The sequence below is a fragment of the Canis lupus genome, chromosome 29 (assembly GCF_003254725.2).
Source record: "Canis lupus dingo isolate Sandy chromosome 29, ASM325472v2, whole genome shotgun sequence".
NCBI lineage: Eukaryota > Metazoa > Chordata > Mammalia > Carnivora > Canidae > Canis > Canis lupus.
In genome coordinates, this window is record NC_064271.1 from 27,857,680 (window position 1) to 27,874,047 (window position 16,368).

General features: G+C 36.0%; 1 long non-coding RNA gene across 2 annotated transcripts in view; it reads right to left on the reverse strand.

The window, feature by feature from the left end:
• Positions 1–16,368, reverse strand: part of LOC112650677 (uncharacterized) — a 41,212-nt gene that overhangs the window by 13,100 nt on the left and 11,744 nt on the right. Inside the window, exon 2 of one of the 2 annotated variants that reach the window (XR_007407087.1) lies at positions 14,545–14,705. The exons of the other annotated variant lie outside the window; for it this stretch is intronic. This is a non-coding gene — a long non-coding RNA (uncharacterized LOC112650677). The remainder of the gene's footprint in view (positions 1–14,544; positions 14,706–16,368) is intronic. 2 annotated transcript variants of the gene reach the window in all.

Here is a 16,368-nt window from a genome sequence, read left to right on the forward strand (position 1 = left end):
TTCCACCCTCAGAATAAAACAAAATACTTCTAAGAGTTTAATATGTCCTTTCAGTGCTTTCTAACATAAATGGGTTCAAACTATACATAAAGTTCTGAAACATTAATTTTTTAAAAGATTTTATTTATTTATTAGAGACAGAGAGAGAGCATGAGCATGAGCATAAGCAGGGGAAATGGCAGAGGGAGAAGAAGAAGCAGTCTCCTTGCCTATCAGGAAGCCCAATGAATTGGAGCTTCATCCCAGGACCCTGAGATCATGACCTGAGTTGAAGGCAACCGCTCAACCAACTGAGCCACCTAGGTGCCCCTTATGTAACATTTATGATGGACATTTTCTCTTGTAATATATGCAAATATACAACATCCTTCTTTATAGGCTTATAGTCTTGCATTGAATTTAACCAATCCCTATCATTAGACATTTGTTTGTTTTTTTAAAGATTTTAGTTATTCATGAGAGACAGAGAGAGAGAGGCAGAGACATAAGCAGAGGGAGAAGCAAACTCCATGTAGGGGGTGCAAGGTGGGACCCAATCCTAGGACTCCAGGATCATGCCCTGAGCCGGAAGGCAGATGCTTAAACGCTGGGCCACCCAGGCATCCCTAGACATTTGTTTGATTCATAGTATTCCAAGGTCTTTAATTCTTTTTAACCATTCAGTTTGCTTGTTTTGTCTCTGCAATAGTATAAACACTGCACAAAGAATATAATTGTTCTAATTTTTTTATTATAATGCCATTTCTTAAATTTATATTTAAAGTTAAATTCAGATTTACATATAAGTTGATGTGTTGAAATTATTCATTTGAGAGCTTATTTATTCCAAATTTTAATTTAAATTCCAATTAGTTTATCATACAGTGTATATTAGTTTCAGGTGAGAATATAGTTACCCTTACAACCACATCTGTATGCTCTTGACAAGAGCATCATAATTTTAAGAAATTATGAACATAATTTCATAATCATAAGAAGTATGATGTTAAAATTTTTCTCCTGGTTATTTATTCATTGAAAATAATCACAGAAATAAGCAAGATCTCAAAGAAAAGTCACCCATAAACTTAACATTCACAGATAACCACTCACAACATAAGGATCTCTACCCTTTCAAATTTTGTTTACCTATATGATTTATTTATTTTTTTTTAATTTTTTTATTTATTTATGATAGGCACACAATGAGAGAGAGAGAGAGAGGCAGAGACACAGGCAGAGGGAGAAGCAGGCTCCATGCACTGGGAGCCCGACGTGGGATTCGATCCCAGATCTCCAGGATCGCGCCCTGGGTCAAAGGCAGGCACCAAACCGCTGCACCACCCAGGGATCCCTACCTATATGATTTAAAAGGATAATTTATATGTATGTATTTCTCAAGATTGAATGGTAAAATATTCCTTTGTTCCTATTGCAGCCAATGATGAGATCATGAACGATCATGGAAAAAAAAAAACAACTTTGCTTTGGAATATATACCTGGAACTGAATGTCTTAGAAAAATGTGCAATTGGGAATGCTGCTCTTATCTGTTCCTTTAAAGCCCTTGGATTCCATCTGTTTTTCAGTAATGAAAGCATCTACAATCCTGGCAGGTGAGCCACATAAGGCATTGGTAAAGACAAGGTTTGGTAGAAGAGCAGAGGCAGCCAAGAGACGCATGAGCTCATCTGCAAATATAGGAGAGAAGCTGGTTTACTGCCTTTCCATGTCCTCTGAGGAGGTGGGAGTTGTGCCTTTCTTTCCCAGCAAGGAAGAAAAAGGACAATACTGTGATTTCTAGTCCTAAATCCCCTTTCTCATTCCCTTGGAAAGATGGATTGGAATGAACTCAAACTTTCATTTAAAGTACACATAGCACTTTGAAAGAGAATAAATGGTAACTTGTAATTTAAAGTAGGTGGCCTGATCCTAAAACTTACTTTCTATGTAAGTAAACTGAGGAACATGGGCCAGGTGATTTATAAAGTTATTCCTGGCTTCAAGCTACAAAATTCTAAGACTCTAATCCTTACCTATTTGAACATTGCTGTCAGATCGCAAAGCAGGCCTTTGATAAACATTTGTTGAGTTAAATTAAACAGGGACAGAAAAGATTAGTCAACTAGATTAATTATTTTGTAAAAAATTAAATTGAGACTGTATAGATTACTGAAAAAAGCAAATTCCACTGTGGCAGGATGTCTGGTAATTATTTTGCTTTTAATTAGTCCTAAGTTGATGATTTCCAAAAAGTTGACCGGTATTAGAATTAGAGCTGCAAATACAATCAGAATGAGGAAATAAATAGTAAGGTTTATTCTAACTAGACACTGAGTTATGGCAAATCAGGACAAAATTCACTGCATGTATTCAGGAAAGATGGAAGGGCACCCAATGGATAAAAGGGAATGGCCCCGTGTTTATAACTCATCTCACACTTGCTTATCATCAAAGCAGAACTAGTAGGAATTCTTCTCCCACACACTAACATCTTGTTCTGCATGCTGCCCTTTGATGACTTCTTGCCCTTAAGACTGTCACTTAACCAGGCTTCCTCTCTCTAAACACATTGGAGGTAGTCCTGGGTAACCCAAACCCTGGAATTTGTTCCAGGTCACCCACACCTCAACTGAAATGAAAGAGAACTGAAGGCACTGGCACTGAATATCATGAATGAACTCACTGGACCACATGAACACTCAGACTGATTAAAATTTGAATAACCTCAATGATATATTCAAATACTCTTATATTGTGTCTTTAAAGAGTGTGCCAAAAGGAAGACTTAAGTAGTTACAGAATCTAAAAAACTGATGTCTCCAAACATTTAACTCCATCATCTGAAGTTAATTTCTTTTTTAAGTTTAAAAGAAACTGAAGGGTTGTCTCAATGCTTTATTTTCTTTATTTTTTTTAAATTGGAGTTCAATTTACCCAACATATAGCATAGTACCCAGCGCTCATCCCATCAAGTGCCCCCTTCAGTGCCCGTCACCCCATCACCCGAACCACTCACCCACCTCTCCTTCCACCAACCCTAGTTCATTTCCCAGAGTTAGGAGTCTCTCATGTTTTGTCTCCCTCACTGATATTTTACACTCCCTTTCTCTCCTTTCCCTTTTATTCCCTTTCCCTTTTTATATTCCCCAAATGAATGAGACCATATAATGTTTGTGCTTCTCCGATTGACTTACTTCACTCAGCATAATACCTTCCAGTTCTACCCATGTTGAAGAAAATGGTGGGTATTCATCATTTCTAAAGGCTGAGGAATATTCCATTGTATATATAGACCACACCTTCTTTATCCATTCATCTTTCGATGGACACCAAGGCTCCTTCCACAGTTGGGCTAATGTGGACATTGCTGCTATAAACACTGGGGTGCAGGTGTCCTGCCGTTTCACTGCATCTGTATCTTTGGGGCATATCCCCAGCAGTGCAATTGCTGGGTCGTAGGGCAGTTCTATTTTTAACGCTTTGAGAAACCTCCACACGGTTTTCCAGAGTGGCTGCACCAGTTCACATTCCCACCAACAGGGCAAGAGGGTTTCCCTTTCTCCACATCCTCTCCAACATTGGTTGTTTCCTGTCTTGTTAATTTTCCCCATTCTCACTTGAGGTGGTATCTCATTGTGGTTTTGATTTGTATTTTCCTGATGGCCAGTGATGCAGAGCATTTTCTCATTTGCTTTTTGGCCATGTCTATGTCTTCCTCTGTGAAATTTCCGTTCATGTCTTTTGCCCATTTCATGATTGGATTGTTTGTTTCTTGGGTGTTGAGTTTAATAAGTTCTTTATAGATCTTGAATACTAGCCCTTTATCTGATAGGTCATTTGCAAATACCTTCTCCCATTCTGTAGGCTGTCTTTTAGTTTTGTTGACTGTTTCTTTTGCTGTGCAGAAGCTTTTTCTCTTGATTAGGTCCCAATAATTCATTTTTGCTTTTGTTTCCCTTGCCTTCATAGATGTATCTTGCAAGAAGTTGCTGTGGACAAGTTTCTTTGCATGCCTGGCATCAACCTGTCTAACTTAGTATCTCAAATACTCATAGGACATAAGACCTTAAGAACATGAACACCCAGCTACTGTTATCAGTTCAACTCTGAGTTTAAGATACCCTGCATCTTATCAAGCACTTACAGTTGTGAGGTAGCTCCTAGTTCTTTAATCTTTGAAAAGATTTGTGATTATTTGTAGGTAGTATATATGTGAGTAGTCACACAAATGAATATATGAAATTTGCATCTTTAGAAAATGTGTACTGTTTGTTATCAAGCATGTCATAGCAAACTAGCACAGTTATCACAAGAACGCCCATGAGATTCCTTCATAAACAAAACAAAACAAAACAAAAAACAGAAAACCTATCACATTCTACCTATTACCATGGGATATTCTGTCTGCCTGTGCCAGACTATTTGAAAAACAGGACTGAAATCACACTCAAGTAGATCTCATCTACCAATGGGACATTGCCAGTCCAATGAATACAATGTGTACCCGTGTTACGTAGTCTGACGTCAGTCACTAAGGCAATTCCTGTAAATTATATTTACACTAACTCTTAGAGAAGTCTATTAACGTGCTTCCTATTGTAACTGTAGGATTTCCAGACAGTGCCAAGTGGGTCATCTGAATTCACGTGCTGAGTGTACAGAGTCTTTGAGGTGCTCTCACACAGTTGACTGTCTGCCTGTGGGGAATTTTTTGGAATGCGTACTGTTCACACTCTAGGAGGCTCCCTGCAACCAAGGTCATACTGTCTGTCTCCCCGACCAGACTGTAAGTGATATGTGTTCAGAGACTATAGCCTCAGCTTCTTGGCCTGGCACTTATATCCACTCAATGAATGTTAGTTGAATAAATAATTATATCTACAAGCAAGAATAATTAGCAAATTTGTTAATAGTTCATTTATGTTTTCCTCTCAAGTTAGAATTAATATGTTCTGCTGCTAAAAAGGGCATTAGTGTTTAAGATGAAGACTATTTTTTTCCTAAAGATAAATGAATAAATAAATATCCTTCTTAGGGCTATTGTATAGTACAGTATACAACTCATCTTGGGTTCAATAAATTTTTATTGACTCAAATGGACTTAGCCACTCTATATATTATAAAGATCCATCCAGATGACAATAATTTTATTCTGGGGAGTACTCTCAAACTAAAATTATACAGGAAAATTATTTAAAGTAATATAATATCTGAAGTGCCTAGAAAAATGCTTGGCATCTATCAAGAACTCAATACATATTAATTCTTTCCCTCACACATATTTTAAAAGGATAATAAAAACTCTAACTCCAGAGCTTGGTGGAAAATATAAAATTAATTTTAATAAAAGACAAATGGCAAAAAAGAAAAGGTCATTATCATTCTTTGACCTAGCAAAGGAGTTCAACTATCTCATCAGAATTTTAAAATGTTACCGTGCCCTTCTCATATTTCTTGGCATCATAAAGAAAATACATCGAAATTGAAGTTGCCAGATAAAATACAAAACTAGTGAAATTTGAATTTCAGATAAACAACAAATAGTTTTTTAGCATAAGTATGTCTCATGTTCTAAATATCATAAATATTTAATATTACATAGGACATACTTATGCTAAAAACTATTCGTTGTTTATCTGAAATTCAACTTTAACTGGACACCCTTTATTTTTATTTACTAAATGTGGCAACCCTATTCTAATAGCAATGAGTACCAACAATTTGAAAAACAGTAATATTTTGGTGAATGATTTGCAGTCAACCAATTTAAAGTTTTTAAGCTAACTTTTTCTTCATCCTAAACCTATAGTTAGCTTGCATAATGGCACTGTGATTTCACCTTCTTTAAAAAATGTTCTAGAATCAAAATGTCTATTTTGACTCTCCATGGTCACCAGAATGTGGCTTGCAAAAAGGGAACAGTTGTTAGTCCTGGCTAAAAGCCAGACATTTGGTGTAGAATTATCAGTTGCTTATTCTACTAGAAGTTTCAGTGGAAGCTTGTAAAGCAGGTTTTCCTTATTGGTTTGGATCAAGTAGCCAGGAGACCATTTACATAGCTGTTTATTTTCATTGCATAGTGAAGAGCCCAAGCATTCACACTGAAGAAGACAAGGGCAAAGCTTGATAAGCAGTGTGGCTATGGGATAATAACCAGCTTGTGACCTCCCTAGTGAGCTGTGGGTCGCAGAGCAGAGGAGCCGTGAGCCAAGTTTGGATGGAGGTCTTGGCAGGGTACCACCAACAAAGAAAGAAAAACCAGAAGTTTTACTAAATTGGTCTTTTTATGGACACTTTTTCCCTTCATTTATTCACTGCTCTCAAGCAACCATATAAATCATCTCGTGCCTGAAATCTAAAATTCCAAAGAGTTGGTAGGTGAGCAGCTGTGGGAGGCTGAGGCCTCTTGCCAACATAAAACTCTGAGGACATTCCGGGTCTTTAGCCAGCTCTCAAAAGCCCTCTTTCCTTTCTTCTCTGAGCCCTAGGGATTGGCCAGCCTGTTTCCTTTCCACTGTTACCACCTGTTATTTCCAACTGTGTTTATCTCCTCCCTTGGTACAGTGTGGGACACAAGACAGCCTCACAACTTCTGGCCTACCTTGTTCATACCAACTGCCATTTGCTGACGGCTCACTGTGTATCAAGCCCTCTACTGTGCACTTTAGATCATAGTATTGTTTAACTTTCACTGCAATCTTGAGACAGGCAATGTTGTCTCCTGTCTTACAGATGAGGAAATGAAATTCTTAGAGGTCAAAATACCTACCAAAACCATGAGTAGTGAAGATGTTTTGAACACATTCAGTTATCTCAGTTCAGTTCCTGAGACAAGCAATGTCCCTGTCTAAGTGACACTGCCAGTAAGACCATAAGAAATGGGCTTTCCCTAACACCGTACTAAGTCTTCTTACAGGAAAATATAGAGACCACAGTGGTGATAAAAGTGGATCTTTGAGGCTTAATGAAACTTTCTGAGGTGAGATGAGGAGATAGATAAGAGATCTGGTGAAGAAGTGGTTTTCTAACTTTGATGTATGTAAGAATCATCCAGAGGGCTTATTAAAACACAGAAGAAAAGATTTAAGTGTTAAAAAACAGAGAGAGAACCATAAAATTACTAACATAGGTGAACTTCTATTCCTATAGAGCTTTAAATTGACACAGCAATGCTATGAACATTTAAAACACTTGATGGGGAGGTAGTTATTTTATCCTGTTGAATTTTCCATCTGGAATTATACAGCAAAACACTTTGAAAATAACATAATATGTGAAAGTGCCAAGGAAAATGCCTAACATCTTGCTAAATATAACTCAAACTCTAGAGAACATAAGAGAAAAGATGGATTATTTGACTTCATAAAATAATTTTTAAGGTCTGTATGGCATGTAAATAACACAAACAAAAAAGATAAATGATAAATTTTAGTACAAATAAATACAGTAAAAATCATATATGTTACGGTATGTCCATTCAATGGAAAAATAGGCCATTGTAAAAAAGAATGTAAAGACTCCTTTGTCCTAATATAAAAAGATTCCCAAGAGATGTCAATAAATGAAATACATAAATCTGTAGTTGTCTGTAATAGAGAAATTGGAAAACTGGGAAGGCAGGAAACAGGATTAATACAAAGAATTTTTACCATATATCTTTGTACATTTTTTGAGTTTTGAATCACATGAATATACTATTTCCTCAAAAAATAAAATAATTAAGAAGCCATACAAACAGCTAAAAAAACTTACATAGTTCCCAAGGCCCCAACTTTGGACATTCTGATTCCACAAGCATAGCTCAAAGATCTACCTTTTTTATAAGCTTCCCCTGGTGATCCTGATGTAGATGGTCCAATGAGGATCACACTTTAAGAAGCATGGCTATAAAGGCTAGAGACTGACTAGGACACCAAAGCAGAATTCAGAGAGGTAGCAAAAGGGGCAAGAGGGTGTCACAAGAAGCCATTCTTCCAACTTCCCTTTTCCTTTGATACTTTGATCTTGCCATCATAGATCTGACTGTCTAGGCATTCAGGTGAGGCAAATAATTTTGACCATGTGCAGGTAGCTGCAGATAACAGGAAGGGGAGGAAGAAGAAATTCCAAGCTGATTAAGTAGGGGAAAACAATTTCTATGGCCACCTAGCCATCCAAATACCATTTTGGGTGACTGTATCTATGGAAATTGAGGCTTACTGGAAGTTTGATGTATTTATTGTTTAAAAGTAGGCTCCATGCCCAGTGTGGGACGCAACACAGGGCTTGAACCCACAACTCTGAGATCAAGATCTGGGCTGAGATCAAGAGTTGGACACTTAACCAAATAAGCCACCCAGGTGACCTGGAGATTTGCCTTTTTTAACACAATGTTTAACAATAGTTGTAAGTGCCCTTCTTTTACTATGATTCCAGTCTATCCCTCCCTATTGTTCTTGATCTTTTTTTCCTTTGTTTATAAAATCAGTGGAGAACCTGTCATGAAAACATACACAGACACACACACAACTCCCTCTGTCTAGACTGGTGCCTTCTCTCACAATACACTTAAAAGATTTTATTTATTTATCTGAGCAAGAGAGAAAGAGAGCATGAGGAGGGGTTGAGGGGCAGAGGGAGAAGCAGACTCTCTGCTGACCAGGGAGCTGAATGAGGGGATCATGACCTGAGCCAAAGGCAGACACTTAACCAACTGAGCCACCCAGGCACCTCACAATACACTTTATCTAACATGGATTGTCAGTTGTCATAACTGAACGTTGCATTTTCCTTTCTCCAGTGAGAACTTGGCAATACACATTGTTTAAAACCTGGGTGTGTGTGGTAGCAGCTGCGATAGTAAGAAGTGCTGTGGAAGACACACGGTCTGCCCATCAGCATAAGAGAGTCCATTTAGCTGTCTTCCCCTATTTTTTCATCCCATCCATCCAGTCCTTTATTTCTCTCTTCCACAGATATTTATTACACCTACACTAGTTGCTGGGTACACAGAGTTAGAAGTAAGACATGGCTCCAGTTATTAGAGTTAGGTGGTGAAGTTGTGATTCAAACCCAGTTGTGGCTTGCTGCAGTAATGGGAGGCAGGAATGTAAAAAAGGAAATGCAGAGGAGAGTAGTCATGTTTTGAATGTAGTCTGCCCAAGCCACGTATATGGTAATGGTGGAGGCACAGAGAGGTGGTAATGTTCTGGCAGGCAGACGGGTGAGGTGAGATCAGGGAAGACTTTAGGAGGAAAGTGCCCCTTGACCTAATTTAATTTTATTACTCCAGCTAGAATTCAGTCTTGTTCTCTTTATGAGGATGTGAGGTGCTTTTTTTGTTGTTTTATGTTTTTGGCCAAAAAAAATCCTCCTTCCTCTCATGGATACTATGAGATTGCTTTTAGTGCCCCATGGCATAATAATAATCATGGTCCTTTTAATTTCCTGGTTCTTCATCCTACAGCATGAGAGCTGTAAGATCTGTTGACAGTCCAAGAGCCAGCTTCTTACAATACAACAAAAACTTGAACAACGTTCTTTGCAAACCTCAATATTTTACAGCCTGCCATAAATCTGTGACAAAATTGGTTTATAATACAAAGAGGGTCTTAAAGGAAATGTTCCTTCTTTTCTTTCTACATGTGTTTAAAACATTCCAATAAATAATTTTGAAAATTAGGGCAGCCCCGATGGCCCAGTGGTTTGGTGCCGCCTTTGGCCCGGGGTGTGATCCTGGAGACCCAGGATCAAGTCCCACATTGGGCTCCCTGCATAGAGCCTGCTTCTCCCTCTGCCTGTGTCTCTGCCTCTCTTTCTCTCTCTTTCTCTCATGAATAAATAAAATCTTAAAAAAAAATAATTTTGAAAATTATACATTATTCACAGAAATAGAAGCGGAATCACAAAGAGATCTAACTAGTAGATAAAGATGATACTGGTATAAGAAAATCTATGTAGATTTCCTGCCCAGAAGCTAAATTTTATGTGTGGTAGTACACACATGCTTTTACCAGTTTGCTCTAAAAATCAAACATTTTCAGAGGAAAAAAGAGAGAAGAAACCTAGTTTTATTACCAGCCTTCTTTATGATTAGAATGTTCATTCTCTATCTTGTTTAACCCTCATCACAATCTTTTGGTGTAAACTATATTTTTCTGGACTTTTCCTCTGATCCTGAAAACCTCACACACCCTCTCAGGACAATTTCTAGTTAATTACTTAAAAGCAAAACAAAACAACTGGTTGTTTGTATGTGATTTAGGTAAGAGTGAAATAACAGATTTTTACTCTTTTATACATTCTTTCTGGACTTAGCTCTGCAATAGCAAAATCACAAAAAGTATAGCTATTGAACAATATAAAAAATCTAGCAGATTATAATTTACCAGTGTCTTAGAAAATGACACAAGTAAGATATAGAGATGAGGAGCATTCCAGTGGGAAAGATACAGTATATGCAAAGGCACGGAGGTAGGGAATAATGCGGAAAAGGATAAGGAATACTAAATGATTCAGGATTACTATAGAACAGTGGTTGGCAAAATATGACCCACAGACCAAATATACCAAATGGCCTGTGAACTAAAACTGAGTTTTACAACACTTTGAAGTGTTTCAAAGACAATTAAAAGAAGAATAGTTTGTGATACATAAGAACTATATGAGATTCAAATTTCCATATTCAAAAATAAAGTCTTTTTGGAACATAGACACACTCATTTGTTTGTATATTGTGTATGGTTGCCTTTGCACCACACCTGCAGAGCTGAGTGCTTCAAACAGAGAATGTACATGGCATTCTCACTGCTTCTCACTGCTGCTTAGTGTACAGTAAATAACAAGGATGCAATTTTGACTCTGTAGCTTTTTGAGTGCCACACACATCATTATACCAAAACATTTAGGTTTATTACCAGTGCATACCTATCATGTCAAAAAGAAGAAAAAGAAGAGAAAAGTAGGTTTCAAATGTTATGTTTTAAAGAAAAGTGGAATGTGGATTATTTTGTTACTATGTGGCAAAACACTGCATCTATTACGGGACCACACAATAGTTGTGCTAAAAGAATATAATATACATTGATGTCACCAGGCTAAACCTCTCAGCATTCCAACTCATAGGAAAGTAACAGAAAAAAAATTGATAATTTTAATTTAAAACAGAATATCTCATCACAGTAAAATATCTGCAAAAAATGAAAATGAGGCTGCAATCAAAATAACTTCCCAAGTGATTTGTTACTCAAGCAGAAAGCCATTTACCAATACAGGTTAATTAAATTGTGCTTGATTCCAGCATTTGAAGAAATATATACATACAAAAAAACACAAACAAACCATGTTTAAGACTTAGCCTTTCTGTGAGAGCAGTTGCTTATGGAATTGAAGACATGGAGAGGAAGGTCAATAACCAATTTAAAGATAAGGCAAATGATTTTGAATTGTTTCCCTTGACTTTTGATGAGTTGACAGATGTTACTCATATTCCTAATGATTGGTTATTCAAGGAGCTAGGTCAAGTTTGAAGTGACTGAAGAATTAGCCTCTATGAAAAGTATACACAGAAAAGAAGAGGCATGATAGTAGTTGAGAAAATGCTAATTCAGTACAACCTGAAGTGGAATCTACCATGATGTGTTACAGCTGACAGTCATAAAAATATGTGTGCAGCATAAAAAGGCTTAGTTGGAAAGAATGACAAAGTTTGTAAAATGGTAAGGTTGTTCATTGTATTGTTCATTGGCAGCTATTTTGAAGAAAGTTTGTGAATCTGTTGTGTGTCATTTAAACAGTAATGTCAGTAGTGAACTTCATTTGCTTTCAAGGACTTAACAGTTGTCAGTTTCATGAATTTCTGTCAGAAATAGAAGCTAAACATCCTAACTTAATTACACAGCAGTTCAACATCTTAACAGTAAAGTTTTATTGTGATTTTTTTAAAGCTTAGGGACAAGACTAATTTTCTTTTCTGAATGAGAACCACCCTCAACTACTATTATTGAACACCAAGTGGCTTTGTAATAGATTTGCTTTGAATCTGAAATGTTTATTAATAAATTGAACCAAAATTACTAGTTAAAACCATTCTCTTACGTGAAACTTATACTGTGGAAGAGTTACTTTGAAGACAATGTTGTTTAAATCATGAAAAATGTCAAGTTGCTTTATATACTTCCTATGTTATAAAAAATGAAACAAGAAGGAAGATCTCCATTTCTACAGAAATTTGCATAAGGTATATCTTCCAAGTTCTAAAACCAGCAGCGTTCTTTGCATCTCAATGCAAGATCCAAAGGAAATTTCCATATTTCAAAATCAATTTAACTGTGCAGTTGAGGAGCTTCTACCTAACTTTCAATTAGAAGTGATTAATTTACAATGTAACGGCATGTCGAAAGGCAAATATTAAGAAAAGAATCTAAGAGAATTCTGTAAATGCCTTCTAAGCAATGAATATGTTCAGTTAAAATTGTATGCTAATGGATTAATAACAGTATTTGGCAGTATCTATCTCTGTTAAAAGACATTTCAAAGATAAAATCCATAAAATCTCATTACAGAGTAGCATCAACAGGTGAAAAACTGCAATCAGTTTTAATTATAGAGAATGTTAATATTGAGCCCCAATCAAGCAACATGTTATTACCCCCCAATTCCATTCTTCTCATTAGTAGACAAAATTATACTTAATTATTACTACATTTTAAATTTCATTAATAAATTTTTGTGGACATTTATGTCTCTATAAATACGTACATAATATCTTCAATTTTGCCTCTTGGGTTACAGAGCCTAAAATATTTATTAGTCTGCCTTTTACAAAAAAAGAAAAAAGGTTTGCTGACCCCCCACTATAGAGTAATAAGTGAATAGTAAGTTCCTCTCGTGGCAGAGTAGCTTGTATTAAACTAGCCTTCCCACAGATAACATTTATAAACTCTCCACAGAATATTAAAACCAACTATCTGAAGACTTTGGAGAGCAACTAAAAGCTGGAAGACCCTGAAAAGGATTAAACCATTCAAAGATGGGACCTCTTGTGTGAGACTCAAGTTTATATGGCATTTCTAATTAGGATATTTTCCAAGTCTACTTGGCTTGAGATGTCAGCAGACAGAATTCCAAGGTGCTAGAGTATTTGGAAATTGTAGAGATTATCTCAAAGATGAGGAAGCTGTAGAGGAAAGAAGCCCCCACATCCATGTATAAATACCACTCAAATTCAGACTTCATTATAAGAAATGCTATGGGAAATTCTTCAAGCTTGAATAAAATGTTACCAGGAGAAAATCTAGACCTCAGTAAAAAATTGAGAGCACTAAAAATGTGAACTATGTGGGCAAATGAAAATATCATATATATTTTCTTCTCTTAATTTCCTTAAAAGACATTATTGTTTAAAGCAGAGATTATAATGCCATTCTGTGGGATTTATAATGTATATAGATTCAAACTAGTGCAAAGATAAATGTAAATGGTACTGTACTGTTTCAAGAAGCTTATATTTTACATGAAGTGGTACTATGTTAATTCAAAGTAGATTCTAATAAGGTAAAAATGTGTCTTGTAATCCAACAACTGAAGAAAATGCACAGATAGCTAAGCCAACAGAAAAATGAAAATGAAATATTGAAAAATGATTTGATGAACACAAAAGAAGACAGGAAAGGTGGAACAGGGATATAAAGAACAGATGGGACAGATAGAGACAAGTAGCAAAATTGAAAACCTAAACTCAACCTTATCAATAATTAAATTTTGTAAGCAGACTAAACCTTCCAATTAACAGGAAGATATTTATAGACTGGGTTAAAAAGCAAGACTCAACCATCTACTGTTCATAGAAGATGCACTTTAAGTCTAAAAGCACAGACATGTTGAAAGTCAAAGGCTAGGAAAAAAAATTGTGAGCATAAGAATTGGTATGGTTATATTATGCCAAACAGAGTAGACCATAAGGAGTAACACTAGAAATTAGGAAGGACGTTTCAAAATGATAAAAGGATCAATTTAGCAAGAAGACATAACAATCGTAAGTATGGATCAACTAATGATAAACCTTCAGTATATATAAATTAAAAGAAGAAACAAACAATGACAGTTGGAGATGTTACCACCACCCTCTTAGTAATTGATAGAATAAACAAAAATATTTGAAAGGATATGGAGAATCTTATGAACACTATCAACCACCTTAACCTGACTGACATTTATAGACCACTACCTCCAACAACCACAGAACATGTGTGTGTTCTGTATGGGGAATACACATACATGGAATATGCACCAAAACAGACCATATATTAGGCCATAAAATAAGTCTCAATTTCAAAAGACTGAAATCTTACATACATTCCTCACCCCAAAGCTAATTAGAAATCAGTAATGACAAGAAATCTAAGAGAGTTCCAAATATGTGGAAATTAAACAGCACACTTCTAAATAACACCTGGCTCAAAAAAGAAATCACAAAGAATGTTGAAAGTTATTCTAAACTAAATGATTAAAACACAAAGTAACAAAATGTGTTATATAGTTAAAACAGCGTTTAGAACAAAATTTGTAGCTTGAAATGCTTACATTAGAAGATAAAAGTTTTAGGGACGCCTGGGTGGCTCAGCAGTTGAGCGTCTGCCTTTGATTCAGAGCATGATTCTGGTCCAGAGATAGGGTCCCACATCTGGTTCCCTGTGAGGAGCCTGCTTCTCCCTCTGCCTATGTCTCTGCCTCTCTCTGTGTCTCTGATGAATAAATAAATAAAATTAAAAGAAAAAAAAAGAAGATAATTAAAGTTTTAAATCAGTGATCTAAGTTTCTATATTAAGAAACAAGGGAGGGATCCCTGGGTGGCGCAGCGGTTTGGCGCCTGCCTTTGGCCCAGGGCGCGATCCTGGAGACCCGGGATCGAATCCCACGTCGGGCTCCCGGTGCATGGAGCCTGCTTCTCTCTCTGCCTGTGTCTCTGCCTCTCTCTCTTTCTCTCTCTGTGACTATCATAAATAAAAAAATAAAAATTAAAAAAAAAAAAGAAACAAGGGAAACCAAAGGAAATTAAAGATAGAAAAAAGGAAATAATCTATTGATATTAAAGCAGAAATCTTAAAAAAGGTAACCAAAAATAGAGAATATTACCAAAGCCAAAGTTGATTCTTTGAAAAAATTAATAGGAAGTTTGACCAAGAAAAAAGAAAGAAAATACAAATTGCTAATATCAGATGTAAAAGAGGGAATATCACTGCAGTTCCAAAAAATTAACAATTTATATAAAAGGGAAAATTTTATTTAAAAGCACAATTTATAAAAACTGATACAAGGAGAAATTTTAAAAAGCAGTACAATTCTATATCTAAGATATTCAATATATTATTAAAAACCTTCCCACATGAATTTCAATGAAATTTTTGTAAAGAAAAAAAAATATCAAAAGAACACTCTCCCCCCAAAAGACTACTCCAGGTCCCAATGATATCTGGTTAGTTCTTTTTCTTAAAGATGTTCTTTATTTATTTGAGAGTGAGAGAGAGCACAAGCTGGAGCGTGGGGTGGGGGTGGGGGCCTGCAGAGAGGGAAAGGGAGAAGCAGATTCTTCTCTCAGCAGGGAGCCTAACATGGGGCTCAATCCCAGGACCTTGGGATCTTGAGCTGAAGGTAGATGCTTAACGGACAGAGACACCTAGGTGCCCAATTTCTGGTTAATTTTATTAAACATTTGGTAAAAAAAACCATCCCAAACCACAAACTCAACATAGAGAATTGAAGGAACACTTTCCAACTCTGTTTCTGAGGCCAGTATTCATCTATAAAGCCAAAGACTTCACAAGAAAAGAAAATGACAAGTGAATATTCCCCATGAATGCAGATGCAACTATTCTTAAGAAAAAATAAACAAATCACATCTAAAAAATATATTGAAAAGATATCATGACCCAGTTGGGTTTGCTCCAGGAGAATGCATTTAAAAAATCAGTATAATCTACTATGTTAGCAGAATAAAGGAGAAAAACTATATGCATATCTCAATAGATGTAGAAAGTGTTTTACAAACTCTAACATTTATTCATTAAAAATTCTTAGCAAACTAATATAAAGCAATTTCCTGAGTCTGATAAAGGGCATCTATAGCTGTTATACTTATTATTGAAACACTGAATTCTTTCCCCTTAAGATGGAGAACAAAGCGAAGAAGAATGTTCAATTTTACCACTTTTATTCAATATTACATAAGATATCCTAGTCAGTAAAATAATACAAGAAAAAGAAATAAAAGACATAATATAGATAGAAATGAAAGAAAAAATCTGTCTTTATTCATATGTAACATAATCATGCACATAAAAAATCCTAAGGAGTTTACGAAAAGGTATTAGGATAAATAAATTTAGCAAGGTTGTACAATACGTGGTC